We start from the raw sequence: 13,677 nt of genomic DNA, 5'->3' as shown, positions 1-13,677 counted from the left end.
GAGGCACTCGGGAAGACACGCGAAGGTCTCCGAGGTGATCTCGGGTGCTGCAGACAGAAGACGGAACCTCACCAAACTCAGAATTCCGGAACACTTCTGACTGTGTGGTGGAGGTTCGGGGCCGCCTTTCACGCAGCTGCCTGGTGTCACAAGTGTTCCCTGGCAGGGGGAATTCCGCTAATTACCTCCCCTGTCCAGGGGGAGGCACTAGATGCTACCTGCATTTCTAGCACAACTCCCGCATTCCCCGGCAGCCCGCAATGTAAGGCCCTCGGGGAAGACAGCGAAGGGCTCCTAGTTATCCCTGGTGCTGCATAGAGAAGACGGAACCACCACACACTCAGAATTCCGGAACACGGCTGACTCTGTGGGGGAGGTTTGGGGCCGACCTCCACGCAGCTGCCTGGTTTCACAGGTGTTCCCTGGCAGGGGGAAGTCCGCTAATTACCTCCCCTGTCCAGGGAGAGGCACTAGATACTACCTGCATTTCCAGGCCAACCCCCTCATTCCCCTGCAGCCCGCAACGGGAGGGCCTCGGGTAAGATACGCGAAGGGCTCCTAGGCGATCCCGATTGCTGCAGACAGAAGACGGAACCTCCCCACACTCAGAATTCTGGATCACGGCTGACTGTGTGGGGGAGGTTTGGGGACGCCCTCCACGCAGATGCCTGGTGTCACAGGTGTTCCCTGGCAGGGGGAAAGTCCGCTAATTACCTTCCCAAGTCCAGGGGGAGTCACTAGATGCTACCTGCATTTCCAGCCCCAACCCCGCCTTTCCCCGTCAGCCCGCACTGGGAGGCACTCGGGGAAGACAAGCGAAGGGCACCTAGGTTATCCCGGGTGCTGCATAGAGATGACGGAACCTCCCCACATTCAGAATTCCGGAAAACGGCTGACTGTGTGAGGGAACTTTGGGGCCGCCCTCCACGCAGCTGCCTGGTGTCACAGGTGTTCCCTGGCAGGGGGAAGTCCGCTAATTACCTCCCAAGTCCAGGGGGAGTCACTAGATGCTACCTGCATTTCCAGCCCAAACCCCGCCTTTCCCCGTCAGCCCGCACTGGAGGCACGCGGGGAAGGACACGCGAAGGTCTCCTAGGTGATCCCGGGTGCTGCAGACAGAAGACGGAACCTCCCCAAACTCAGAATTCCGGAACACTGCTGACTGTGTGGTGTAGGTTCGGGGCCGCCTTTCACGCAAGCTGCCTGGTGTCACAGGTGTTCCCCGGCAGGGGGAATTCCGCTAATTACCTCCCCTGTCAAGTGGGAGGCACTAGATTCTACCTCCATTTCCAGCCCAACCCCCTCATTCCCCTGCAGCCCGCACAGGGAGGCACTCGGTGAAGACACGCGAAGGGCTCCTAGGAGATCCCGGGTGCTGCAGACAGAAGACGGAACTTCCCCCACACTCAGAATTCCGGAACACTTCTGACTGTGTGGTGGAGGTTCGGGGCCGCCTTTCACGCAGCTGCCTGGTGTCACAGGTGTTCCCTGGCAGGGGGAAGTCCGCTAATTACCTCCCCTGTCCAAGGGGAGGCACTAGATGCTACCTGCATTTCTAGCACAACTACCGCATTTCCCCGGCAGCCCGCAATGTAAGGCCCTCGGGGAAGACACGCGGAGGGCTCCTAGTTTATCCCTGGTGCTGCATAGAGAAGACGGAACCACCACACACTCAGAATGCCGGAACACGGCTGACTGTGTGGGGGAGGTTTGGGGCCGACCCTCCACGCAGCTGCCTGGTGTCACAGGTGTTCCCTGGCAGGGGGAAGTCCGCTAATAACCTCCCCTGTCCAGGGAGAGGCACTAGATGCTACCTGCATTTCCAGCCCAACCCCCGCATTTCCCCGACAGCCCGCACAGTGAGGGACTCGGGGAAGACACGCGAAAGATTCTTAGGTGATCCCGGGTGCTGCAGGCAGAAGACGGAACCTACCCACACTCAGTATACCGGAACACGGCTGACTGTGTGGGGGAAGGTTGGGGCAGACCTCCACGCAGCTGCTTGGTTTCACAGGTGTTCCCTGGCAGGGAGAAGTCCACTAATTACCTCCCGAGTCCAGGGGGAGGCACTAGATGCTACCTGCATTTCCAGCCCAACCCCCCGCCTTTCCCCGGCAGCCCGCACTGTGAGGGACTAGGGGAAAACACGCGAAGGGCTCCTAGGCGATCCCGGGTGCTGCAGACAGAATATGGAACCTCCCCACACTCAGAATTCCGGAACAAGGCTGACTGTGTGGGGGAGGTTTTAGGCCAACATCCACGCAGCTGCCTGTTGTCACAGGTGTTCCCTGGCAGGGGGAAGTCCGCTAATTACCTCCCGAGTCCAGTTGGAGCCACTAGATGACACCTGCATTTACAGGCCAAACCTCTCTTTTCCCCGCCAGCCCGCATTGGGAGACACTCGGGGAAAACACGCGAAGGGCTCCTAAGAAATCCCGGGTGCTGCAGACAGAAGACGGAACCTCCCCACACACAGAATTCCGGAACATGACTGTCTGTATTGGAGATTTGGGGCCGCCCTCCACGCAGCTGCCCATTTTCACAGGTGTTCCCTGACAGGGGGAATTCCGCTAATTACTTCTCCTCTCCAGGGGGAGGCTCTAGATGCTACCTGCATTTACAGCCCAAACCTCTCTTTTCCCCGCCAGCCCGCACTGGGAGTCACTCGGGGAAGACACGCGAAGGGCTCCTAGGTTATCCCGGGTGCTGCATAGAGATGACGGAACCTCCCCACATTCAGAATTCCGGAAAATGGCTGACTGTGTGGGGGAGCTTTGGGGCCGCCCACCACGCAGCTGCTGTTGTCACAGGTGTTCCCTGGCAGGGGGAATTCCGCTAATTACCTCCCAAGTCCAGGGCGAGTCACTAGATGCTACGTGCATTTCCAGCACAAAACCCGCATTTCCCCGCAAGCCCGCACTGGGAGGCACTCTGGGAAGACACGCGAAGGTCTCCTAGTTTATCCCGAGTGCTGCATAGAGATGACGGAACTTCCCCACATTCAGAATTCCGGAAAACGGCTGACTGTGTGTGGGAACTTTTGGGCCGACCTCCACGCAGCTGCCTGGTGTAACAGGTGTTCCCTGGCAGGGGGAATTCCGCTAATTACCTCCCCTGTCCAGGGGGAGGCACCAGATGCTACCTGCATTTCCAGCCCAACCCCCGGTTTTCCCCGGCAGACCGCACTGGAAGGCACTCGGGGAAGACAGGCGAAGGGCTCCTAGGTTATCCCGGGTGCTGCATAGAGATGACGGAACCTCCCCACATTCAGAATTCTGGAACACTTCTGACTGTGTGGTGGAGGTTCGGGGCCGCCTTTCACGCAGCTGCCTGGTGTCACAGGTGTTTCCCTGGCAGGGGGAATTCCGCTAATTACCTCCCCTGTCCAGGGGGAGGCACTAGATGCTACCTGCATTTCTAGCACAACTCCCGCATTTCCCCGGCAGCCCGCAATGTAAGGCCCTCGGGGAAGACACGCGAAGGGCTCCTAGTTTATCCCTGGTGCTGCATAGAGAAGACGGAACCACCACACACTCAGAATTCCGGAACACGGCTGACTGTGTGGGGGAGGTTGGGGCCGAACTCCACGCAGCTGCCTGGTGTCACAGGTGTTCCCTGTGAGGGGTAAGTCCGCTAATTACCTCCCCTGTCCAGGGAGAGGCACTAGAAGCTACCTGCATTTCCAGCCCAACCCCCGCATTTCCCCGGCAGCCCGCACTGGGAGGCACTCGGGGAAGTCACGCGAAGGGCTCCTAGGGGATCCCGGGTGCTGCAGACAGATGACGGAACCTCCCAACACTCAGAATTCCGTAACACTGCTGAATGTGTGGTGGAGGTTCCGGGCCACCATCCACGCAGCTGCCTGGTGTCACAGGTGTTCCCTGGCAGGGGGAAGTCCGCTAATTACCTCCCCTGTCCAGGGGGAGGCACTAGATGCTACCTGCATTTCCAGGCCAACCCCCTCATTCCCCTGCAGCCCGCAACGGGAGGGCCTCGGGGAGATACGCGAAGGGCTCCTAGGAGATCCCAGGTGCTGCAGACAGAAGACGGAACCTCCCCACACTCAGAATTCTGGATCACGGCTGACTGTGTGGGGGAGTTTTGGGGCCGCCGTCCACGCAGCTGCCTGGTGTCACAGGTGTTCACTGGCAGGGTGAAGTCCGCTAATTACCTCCGAGTCCAGAGGGAGGCACTAGATGCTACCTGCATTTCCAGCCCAACCCCCGCATATCCCCGGCAGCCTGCACCGGGGGGTATTCTGGGAAGACACGCGAAGGGCTCCTAGGAGATCCCGGGTGCTGCAGACAGATGACGGAATCTCCCAACACTCAGAATTCCGGAACACGGCTGACTGTGTGGCGGAGGTTTGTGGCCGCCCTCCACGCAGTGCCTGGTGTCACAGGTGTTCCCTTGCAGGGGGAAGTCCGCTAATTACCTCCCCTGTCCAAGGAGAGTCACTAGATGCTACCTGCATTTACAGCCCAAACCTCCCTTTTCCCCGCCAGCCCGCACTGGGAGGCACTCAGGGAAAACACGCGAAGGGCTCCTAAGAGATCCCGGGTGCTGCAGACCGAAGACCGAACCTCCCCACACTCAGAATTCCGGAACATGGCTGACTGTGTGAGGGAACTTTGGGGCCGCCCTCCACGCAGCTGCCTGGTGTCACAGGTGTTCCCTGGCAGGGGGAAGTCCGCTAATTACCTCTCCTGTCCAGGGGGAGGCACTAGATGCTACCTGCATTTCCAGCCTAACCCCCGGCTTTCCCCGGCAAACCGCAATGGGAGGCACTCGGGGAAGACAAGCGAAGGGCACCTAGGTTATACCGGGTGCTGCATAGAGATGACGGAACCTCCCCACATTCAGAATTCCGGAAAAACGGCTGACTGTGTGAGGGAACTTTGGGGCCGCCCTCCACGCAGCTGCCTGGTGTCACAGGTGTTCCCTGGCAGGGGGAATTCCGCTAATTACCTCCCGATTCCAGGGGGAGTCACTAGATGCTACCTAATTTTACAGCCCAAACCCCGTTTTCCCCTCCAGCCCGCACTGGGAGGCACTCGGGGAACACACGCGAAGGTCTCCTATGTGATCCCGGGTGCTGCAGACAGAAGACGGACCCTCCCCAAACTCAGAATTCCGGAACACTTCTGACTGTGTGGTGTAGGTTCGGGGCCGCCCTCCACGCAGCTGCCTGGAGTCACAGGTGTTCCCTGGCAGGGGGAAGTCCGTTATTTACCTTCCCTGTCCAGGGGGTTGCACTAGATGCTACCTGCATTTCTAGCACAACTCCCGCATTTCCCCGGCAGCCCGCAATGTAAGGCCCTCGGGGAAGACACGCGAAGGGCTCCTAGGTTATCCCGGGTGCTGCATAGAGAAGACGGAACCACCAGACACTCAGAATTCCGGAATACGGCTGACTGTGTGGGGGAGGTTTGGGGCCGACCTCCAAGCAGCTGCCTGGTTTCACAGGTGTTCCCTGGCAGGGGGAAGTCCGCTAATTACCTCCCCTGTCCAGGGAGAGGCACTAGATGCTACCTGCATTTCCAGCCCAACCCCCTCATTCCCCTGCAGCCCGCAACGGGAGGGCCTCGGGGAAGATACGCGAAGGGCTCCTAGGCGATCCCGGTTGCTGCAGACAGAAGACGGAACCTCCCCTCACTCAGAATTCTGGATAATGGCTGACTGTGTGGGGGAGTTTTGGGGCCGCCCTCCACGCAGCTGCCTGGTGTCACAGGTGTTCCCTGGCAGGGGGAAGTCCGCTAAATACCTCCCGAGTCCAGGGGGAGTCACTAGATGCTACCTGCATTTCCTGCCCAAACCCTGCCTTTTCCCTGCCAGCCCGAACTGGGAGGCACTCGAGGAAGACACGCGAAGTTCTCCTAGGTTATCCCGGGTGCTGCATAGAGATGACGGAACCTCCCCATATTCAGAATTCCGGAAAAACGCCTGACTATGTGAGGGAACATTGGGGCCGCCCTCCACGCAGCTGCCTGGTGTCACAGGTGTTCCCTGGGAGGGGGAAGTCCGCTAATTACCTCCCCTGTCCAGGGAGAGGCACTAGATGCTACCCTGCATTTCCAGCACAAACCCCGCTTTTCCCCGTCAGCCCGCACTGGGAGGCACTCGGGGAAGACACGCGAAGGTCTCCGAGTTGATCCCGGGTGCTGCAGACAGAAGACGGAACCTCCCCAAACTCAGAATACCGGAACACGGCTGACTGTGTGGGGGAAGTTTGGGGCAGCCCTCCACGCAGCTGCTTGGTTTCACAGGTGTTCCCTGGCAGGGGGAAGTCCACTAATTACCTCCCGAGTCCATGGGGAGGCACTAGATGCTACCTGCATTTCCAGCCCAACCCCCGCCTTTCCCCGGCAGCCCGCACTGGGAGGAACTCGGGGAAGACACGCGAAAGACTCCTAGGAGATCCCGGGTTCTGCAGACAGATGACGGAATCTCCCACCTCTCAGAATTCTGGAACATGGCTGACTGTGTGGGGGAGATTTGGGGCCGCCCTCCACGCAACTGCCTGGTGTTCACAGGTGTTCACTGGCAGGGGGAAGTCCGCTAACTACCTCCCCTGTCCAGGGAGAGGCACTAGATGCTACCTGCATTTCTAGCACAACTCCGGCATTTCCCCGGCAGCCCGCAATGTAAGGCACTCGGGGAAGACCCGCGAAAGCCTCCTAGGTTATCCCAGGTGCTGCATAGAGATGACGGAACCACCACACACTCAGAATTCCGGAACACGGCTGATTATGTTGGGGAGGTTTGGGGCCGACCACCACGCAGCTGCCTGGTGTCAAAGGTGTTCCCTAGGAGGGGGAAGTCCGCTAATTACCTCCCCTGTCCAGGAAGAGGCACTAGATGCTACCTGCAATTCCAGCCAACTCCCCGCATTTCCCCGGCAGCCCGCAGTGGGAGGCACTCGGGGAAGACACGCGAAGGGCTCCTAGGAGATCCCAGGGGCTGCAGACAGATGACGGATCCTCCCAACACTCAGAATTCCGTAACAATGCTAAATTTGTGGTGGAGCTTCCGGGCTACGATCCACGCAGCTGCCTGTTGTCACAGGTGTTCCCTGGCAGGGAGAATTCCGCTAATTACCTCCCCTGTCCAGGGGGAGGCACTAGAGGTTACCAGCATTTCCAGCCCAACCCACTCATTCCCCGGCATCCCGCACCGGGAGGCACTCGGGGAAGACACGCAAAGGGCTCCTAGGAGATCCCGGGTGCTGCAGACAGATGACGGAACCTCCCAAAACTCTGAATGCCGGAACATGGCTGAGTGTGTGGTGGAAGTTTGGGGCCGACTTCCACGCAGCTGCCTGGTGTCACAGGTTTTCCCTGGCAGGGGGAAGTCCGCTAATTACTTCTCCTCTACAGGGGGAGGCACTAGATGCTACCTGCATTTCCAGCCCAACCCCCGGGTTTCCCCGGCAGCCCGCACTGGGAGGCACTCGGGAAGACACGCGAAGGGCTCCTAGGTTATCCCGGGTGCTGCATAGAGAAGACGGAACCTCCCCACATTCAGAATTTCGGAAAACGCCTGACTATGTGAGGGAACATTGGGGCCGCCCTCCACGCAGCTGCCTGGTGTCACAGGTGTTCCCTGGCAGGGGGGAATTCCGCTAATTACCTCCACTGCCCAGGGGGAGGCACTAGATGCTACCTGCATTTCCAGCCCAACCCCCGGTTTTCCCCGGCAGCCCGCACTGGAAGGCACTCGGGGAAGACAGGCGAAGGGCTCCGAGGTTATCCCGGGTGCTGCATAGGGATGACGGAACCTCTCCACATTCAGAATTCCGGAAAACGTCTGACTGTGTGAGGGAATTTTGGGGCCGCCCTCCACGCAGCTGCCTGGTGTCACAGGTGTTCTCTGGCAGGGGGAATTCCGCTAATTACCTCCCGAGTCCAGGGAGAGTCACTAGATGCTACCTGCATTTCCAGCACAAACCCCGCTTTTCCCCGTCAGCACGCACTGGGAGGCACTCGGGGAAGACACGCGAAGGTCTCCGAGGTGATCTCGGGTGCTGCAGACAGAAGACGGAACCTCACCAAACTCAGAATTCCGGAACACTTCTGACTGTGTGGTGGAGGTTCGGGGCCGCCTTTCACGCAGCTGCCTGGTGTCACAAGTGTTCCCTGGCAGGGGGAATTCCGCTAATTACCTCCCCTGTCCAGGGGGAGGCACTAGATGCTACCTGCATTTCTAGCACAACTCCCGCATTTCCCCGGCAGCCCGCAATGTAAGGCCCTCGGGGAAGACAAGCGAAGGGCTCCTAGTTTATCCCTGGTGCTGCATAGAGAAGACGGAACCACCACACACTCAGAATTCCGGAACACGGCTGACTCTGTGGGGGAGGTTTGGGGCCGACCTCCACGCAGCTGCCTGGTTTCACAGGTGTTCCCTGGCAGGGGGAAGTCCGCTAATTACCTCCCCTGTCCAGGGAGAGGCACTAGATACTACCTGCATTTCCAGGCCAACCCCCTCATTCCCCTGCAGCCCGCAACGGGAGGGCCTCGGGTAAGATACGCGAAGGGCTCCTAGGCGATCCCGATTGCTGCAGACAGAAGACGGAACCTCCCCACACTCAGAATTCTGGATCACGGCTGACTGTGTGGGGGAGGTTTGGGGACGCCCTCCACGCAGATGCCTGGTGTCACAGGTGTTCCCTGGCAGGGGGAAGTCCGCTAATTACCTCCCAAGTCCAGGGGGAGTCACTAGATGCTACCTGCATTTCCAGCCCAAACCCCGCCTTTCCCCGTCAGCCCGCACTGGGAGGCACTCGGGGAAGACAAGCGAAGGGCACCTAGGTTATCCCGGGTGCTGCATAGAGATGACGGAACCTCCCCACATTCAGAATTCCGGAAAACGGCTGACTGTGTGAGGGAACTTTGGGGCCGCCCTCCACGCAGCTGCCTGGTGTCACAGGTGTTCCCTGGCAGGGGGAAGTCCGCTAATTACCTCCCAAGTCCAGGGGGAGTCACTAGATGCTACCTGCATTTCCAGCCCAAACCCCGCCTTTCCCCGTCAGCCCGCACTGGGAGGCACGCGGGGAAGACACGCGAAGGTCTCCTAGGTGATCCCGGGTGCTGCAGACAGAAGACGGAACCTCCCCAAACTCAGAATTCCGGAACACTGCTGACTGTGTGGTGTAGGTTCGGGGCCGCCTTTCACGCAGCTGCCTGGTGTCACAGGTGTTCCCCGGCAGGGGGAATTCCGCTAATTACCTCCCATGTCAAGTGGGAGGCACTAGATTCTACCTCCATTTCCAGCCCAACCCCCTCATTCCCCTGCAGCCCGCACAGGGAGGCACTCGGTGAAGACACGCGAAGGGCTCCTAGGAGATCCCGGGTGCTGCAGACAGAAGACGGAACTTCCCCACACTCAGAATTCCGGAACACTTCTGACTGTGTAGTGGAGGTTCGGGGCCGCCTTTCACGCAGCTGCCTGGTGTCACAGGTGTTCCCTGGCAGGGGGAAGTCCGCTAATTACCTCCCCTGTCCAAGGGGAGGCACTAGATGCTACCTGCATTTCTAGCACAACTCCCGCATTTCCCCGGCAGCCCGCAATGTAAGGCCCTCGGGGAAGACACGCGGAGGGCTCCTAGTTTATCCCTGGTGCTGCATAGAGAAGACGGAACCACCACACACTCAGAATGCCGGAACACGGCTGACTGTGTGGGGGAGGTTTGGGGCCGACCTCCACGCAGCTGCCTGGTGTCACAGGTGTTCCCTGGCAGGGGGAAGTCCGCTAATAACCTCCCCTGTCCAGGGAGAGGCACTAGATGCTACCTGCATTTCCAGCCCAACCCCCGCATTTCCCCGACAGCCCGCACAGTGAGGGACTCGGGGAAGACACGCGAAAGATTCTTAGGTGATCCCGGGTGCTGCAGGCAGAAGACGGAACCTACCCACACTCAGTATACCGGAACACGGCTGACTGTGTGGGGGGAAGGTTGGGGCAGACCTCCACGCAGCTGCTTGGTTTCACAGGTGTTCCCTGGCAGGTAGAAGTCCACTAATTACCTCCCGAGTCCAGGGGGAGGCACTAGATGCTACCTGCATTTCCAGCCCAACCCCCGCCTTTCCCCGGCAGCCCGCACTGTGAGGGACTAGGGGAAAACACGCGAAGGGCTCCTAGGCGATCCCGGGTGCTGCAGACAGAATATGGAACCTCCCCACACTCAGAATTCCGGAACAAGGCTGACTGTGTGGGGGAGGTTTTAGGCCAACATCCACGCAGCTGCCTGTTGTCACAGGTGTTCCCTGGCAGGGGGAAGTCCGCTAATTACCTCCCGAGTCCAGTTGGAGCCACTAGATGACACCTGCATTTACAGGCCAAACCTCTCTTTTCCCCGCCAGCCCGCATTGGGAGACACTCGGGGAAAACACGCGAAGGGCTCCTAAGAAATCCCGGGTGCTGCAGACAGAAGACGGAACCTCCCCACACACAGAATTCCGGAACATGACTGTCTGTATTGGAGATTTGGGGCCCGCCCTCCACGCAGCTGCCCATTTTCACAGGTGTTCCCTGACAGGGGGAATTCCGCTAATTACTTCTCCTCTCCAGGGGGAGGCTCTAGATGCTACCTGCATTTACAGCCCAAACCTCTCTTTTCCCCGCCAGCCCGCACTGGGAGTCACTCGGGGAAGACACGCGAAGGGCTCCTAGGTTATCCCGGGTGCTGCATAGAGATGACGGAACCTCCCCACATTCAGAATTCCGGAAAATGGCTGACTGTGTGGGGGAGCTTTGGGGCCGCCCACCACGCAGCTGCTGTTGTCACAGGTGTTCCATGGCAGGGGGAATTCCGCTAATTACCTCCCAAGTCCAGGGCGAGTCACTAGATGCTACGTGCATTTCCAGCACAAAACCCGCATTTCCCCGCAAGCCCGCACTGGGAGTCACTCTGGGAAGACACGCGAAGGTCTCCTAGTTTATCCCGAGTGCTGCATAGAGATGACGGAACTTCCCACATTCAGAATTCCGGAAAACGGCTGACTGTGTGTGGGAACTTTTGGGCCGACCTCCACGCAGCTGCCTGGTTGTAACAGGTGTTCCCTGGCAGGGGGAATTCCGCTAATTACCTCCCCTGTCCAGGGGGAGGCACCAGATGCTACCTGCATTTCCAGCCCAACCCCCGGTTTTCCCCGGCAGACCGCACTGGAAGGCACTCGGGGAAGACAGGCGAAGGGCTCCTAGGTTATCCCGGGTGCTGCATAGAGATGACGGAACCTCCCCACATTCAGAATTCTGGAACACTTCTGACTGTGTGGTGGAGGTTCGGGGCCGCCTTTCACGCAGCTGCCTGGTGTCACAGGTGTTCCCTGGCAGGGGGAATTCCGCTAATTACCTCCCCTGTCCAGGGGGAGGCACTAGATGCTACCTGCATTTCTAGCACAACTCCCGCATTTCCCCGGCAGCCCGCAATGTAAGGCCCTCGGGGAAGACACGCGAAGGGCTCCTAGTTTATCCCTGGTGCTGCATAGAGAAGACGGAACCACCACACACTCAGAATTCCGGAACACGGCTGACTGTGTGGGGGAGGTTTGGGGCCGAACTCCACGCAGCTGCCTGGTGTCACAGGTGTTCCCTGTGAGGGGTAAGTCCGCTAATTACCTCCCCTGTCCAGGGAGAGGCACTAGAAGCTACCTGCATTTCCAGCCCAACCCCCGTATTTTCCCCGGCAGCCCGCACAGGGAGGCACTCGGGGAAGTCACGCGAAGGGCTCCTAGGGGATTCACCGGGTGTGCTGCAGGACAGATGACGGAACCTCCCAACATCAGAATTCCGTAACACTGCTGAATGTGTGGTGGAGGTTCTGGGCCACCATCCACGCAGCTGCCTGGTTGTCACAGGTGTTCCCTGGCAGGGGGAAGTCCGCTAAATACCTCCCGAATCCAGGGGGAGTCACTAGATGCTACCTGCATTCCAGCCCAAAACCCGCATTTCCCCGCAAGCCCGCACTGGGAGGCACTCGGGGAAGACACGCGAAGGGTCTCCTAGTATATCCCGGGTGCTGCATAGAGATGACGGAAGTTCCCACATTCAGAATTCCGGAAAACGTCTGACTGTGTTTGGGAATTTTTGGGCCGACCTCCACGCAGCTGCCTGGGGTAACAGTTGTTCCCTGGCAAGGGGAAGTCCGCTTATTACCTCCCCTGTCCAGGGGGAGGCACTAGATGCTACCTGCATTTCCAGCTCAACCCCGGTTTTCCCAGGCAACCCGCACTGGAAGGCACTAGAGGAAGACAGGCGAAGGGCTCCTAGGTTATCCCGGGTGCTGCATAGAGATTACGGAACCTCCCCACATTCAGAATTCCGGAACACTGCTGACTGTGTGGTGGAGGTTCGGGGCCGCCCTCCACGCAGCTGCCTGGTGTCACAGGTGTTCCCTGGCAGGGGGAAGTCCGCTAATTACCTCCCCTGTCAAGGGGGAGGCAATAGATGTTACCTCCATTTCCAGCCCAACCCCCTCATTCCCCTGCAGCCCGCACAGGGAGGCACTCGGGGAAGACACGCGAAGGGCTCCTAGGAGATCCCGGGTGCTGCAGACAGAAGACGGAACCTTCCCACACTCAGAATTCCGGAACACTTCTGACTGTGTGGTGGACGTTCGGGACCGCCTTTCACGCAGCTGCCTGGTGTCACAGGTGTTCCCTGGCAGGGGGAAGTCCGCTAATTACCTCCCCTGTCCAGGGGAAGGCACTAGATGCTACCTGCATTTCTAGCACATCTCCCGCATTTCCCCGGCAGCCCGCAATGTAAGGCACTGGGAAGACACGCGAAGGGCTCCTAGGTTATCCCTGGTGCTGCATAGAGAAGACGGAACCACCACACACTCAGAATTCTGGATCACGGCTGACTGTGTGGGGGAGGTTTGGGGCCGCCCTCCACGCAGCTGCCTGGTGTCACAGGTGTTCCCTGGCATGGTGAAGTCCGCTAATTACCTCCGAGTCCAGAGGAGGCACTAGATTCTACCTGCATTTCCAGCCCAACCCCCGCATATCCCCGGCATCCCGCACCGGGGGGCATTCTGGGAAGACACGCGAAGGGCTCCTAGGAGATCCGGGTGCTGCAGAGAGATGACGGAATCTCCCAAAACTCAGAATTCCGGAACACGTCTGACTGTTTGGCGGAGGTTTGGGGCCGCCCTTCACGCAGTGCCTGGTGTCACAGGTGTTCCCTTGCAGGGGGAAGTCCGCTAATTACCTCCTCTGTCCAGGGGGAGTCACTAGATGCTACCTGCAATTACAGCCCAAACCTCTCTTTTCCCCGCCAGCCCGCACTGGGAGGCACTCGGGGAAAACACGCGAAGGGCTCCTAAGAGATCCCGGGTGCTGCAGACCGAAGACCGATCCTCCCCACACTCAGAATTCCGGAATATGGCTGATTCTGTGGGGGAGGTTTGGGGCCGCCCTCAACGCAGCTGCCCATTTTCACAGGTGTTCCCTGGCAGGGGGAATTCCGCTAAATACTTCTCCTCTCCAGGGGGAGGCACTAGATGCTACCTGCATTTACAGCCCAAACCTCCCTTTTCCCCGCCAGCCCGCACTGGGAGGCACTCGGGGAAGACACGCGAAGGGCTCCTAGGTTATCCCGGGTGCTGCATAGAGATGACGGAACCTCCCCACATTCAGAATTCCGGAAAATGGCTGACTGTGTGGGGGAGTTTTGGGG

Source organism: Camelus ferus, chromosome 26 (assembly GCF_009834535.1).
Source record: "Camelus ferus isolate YT-003-E chromosome 26, BCGSAC_Cfer_1.0, whole genome shotgun sequence".
Classification (NCBI taxonomy): Eukaryota; Metazoa; Chordata; class Mammalia; order Artiodactyla; family Camelidae; genus Camelus; species Camelus ferus.
Note: the sequence above shows the minus strand (reverse complement) of the source record.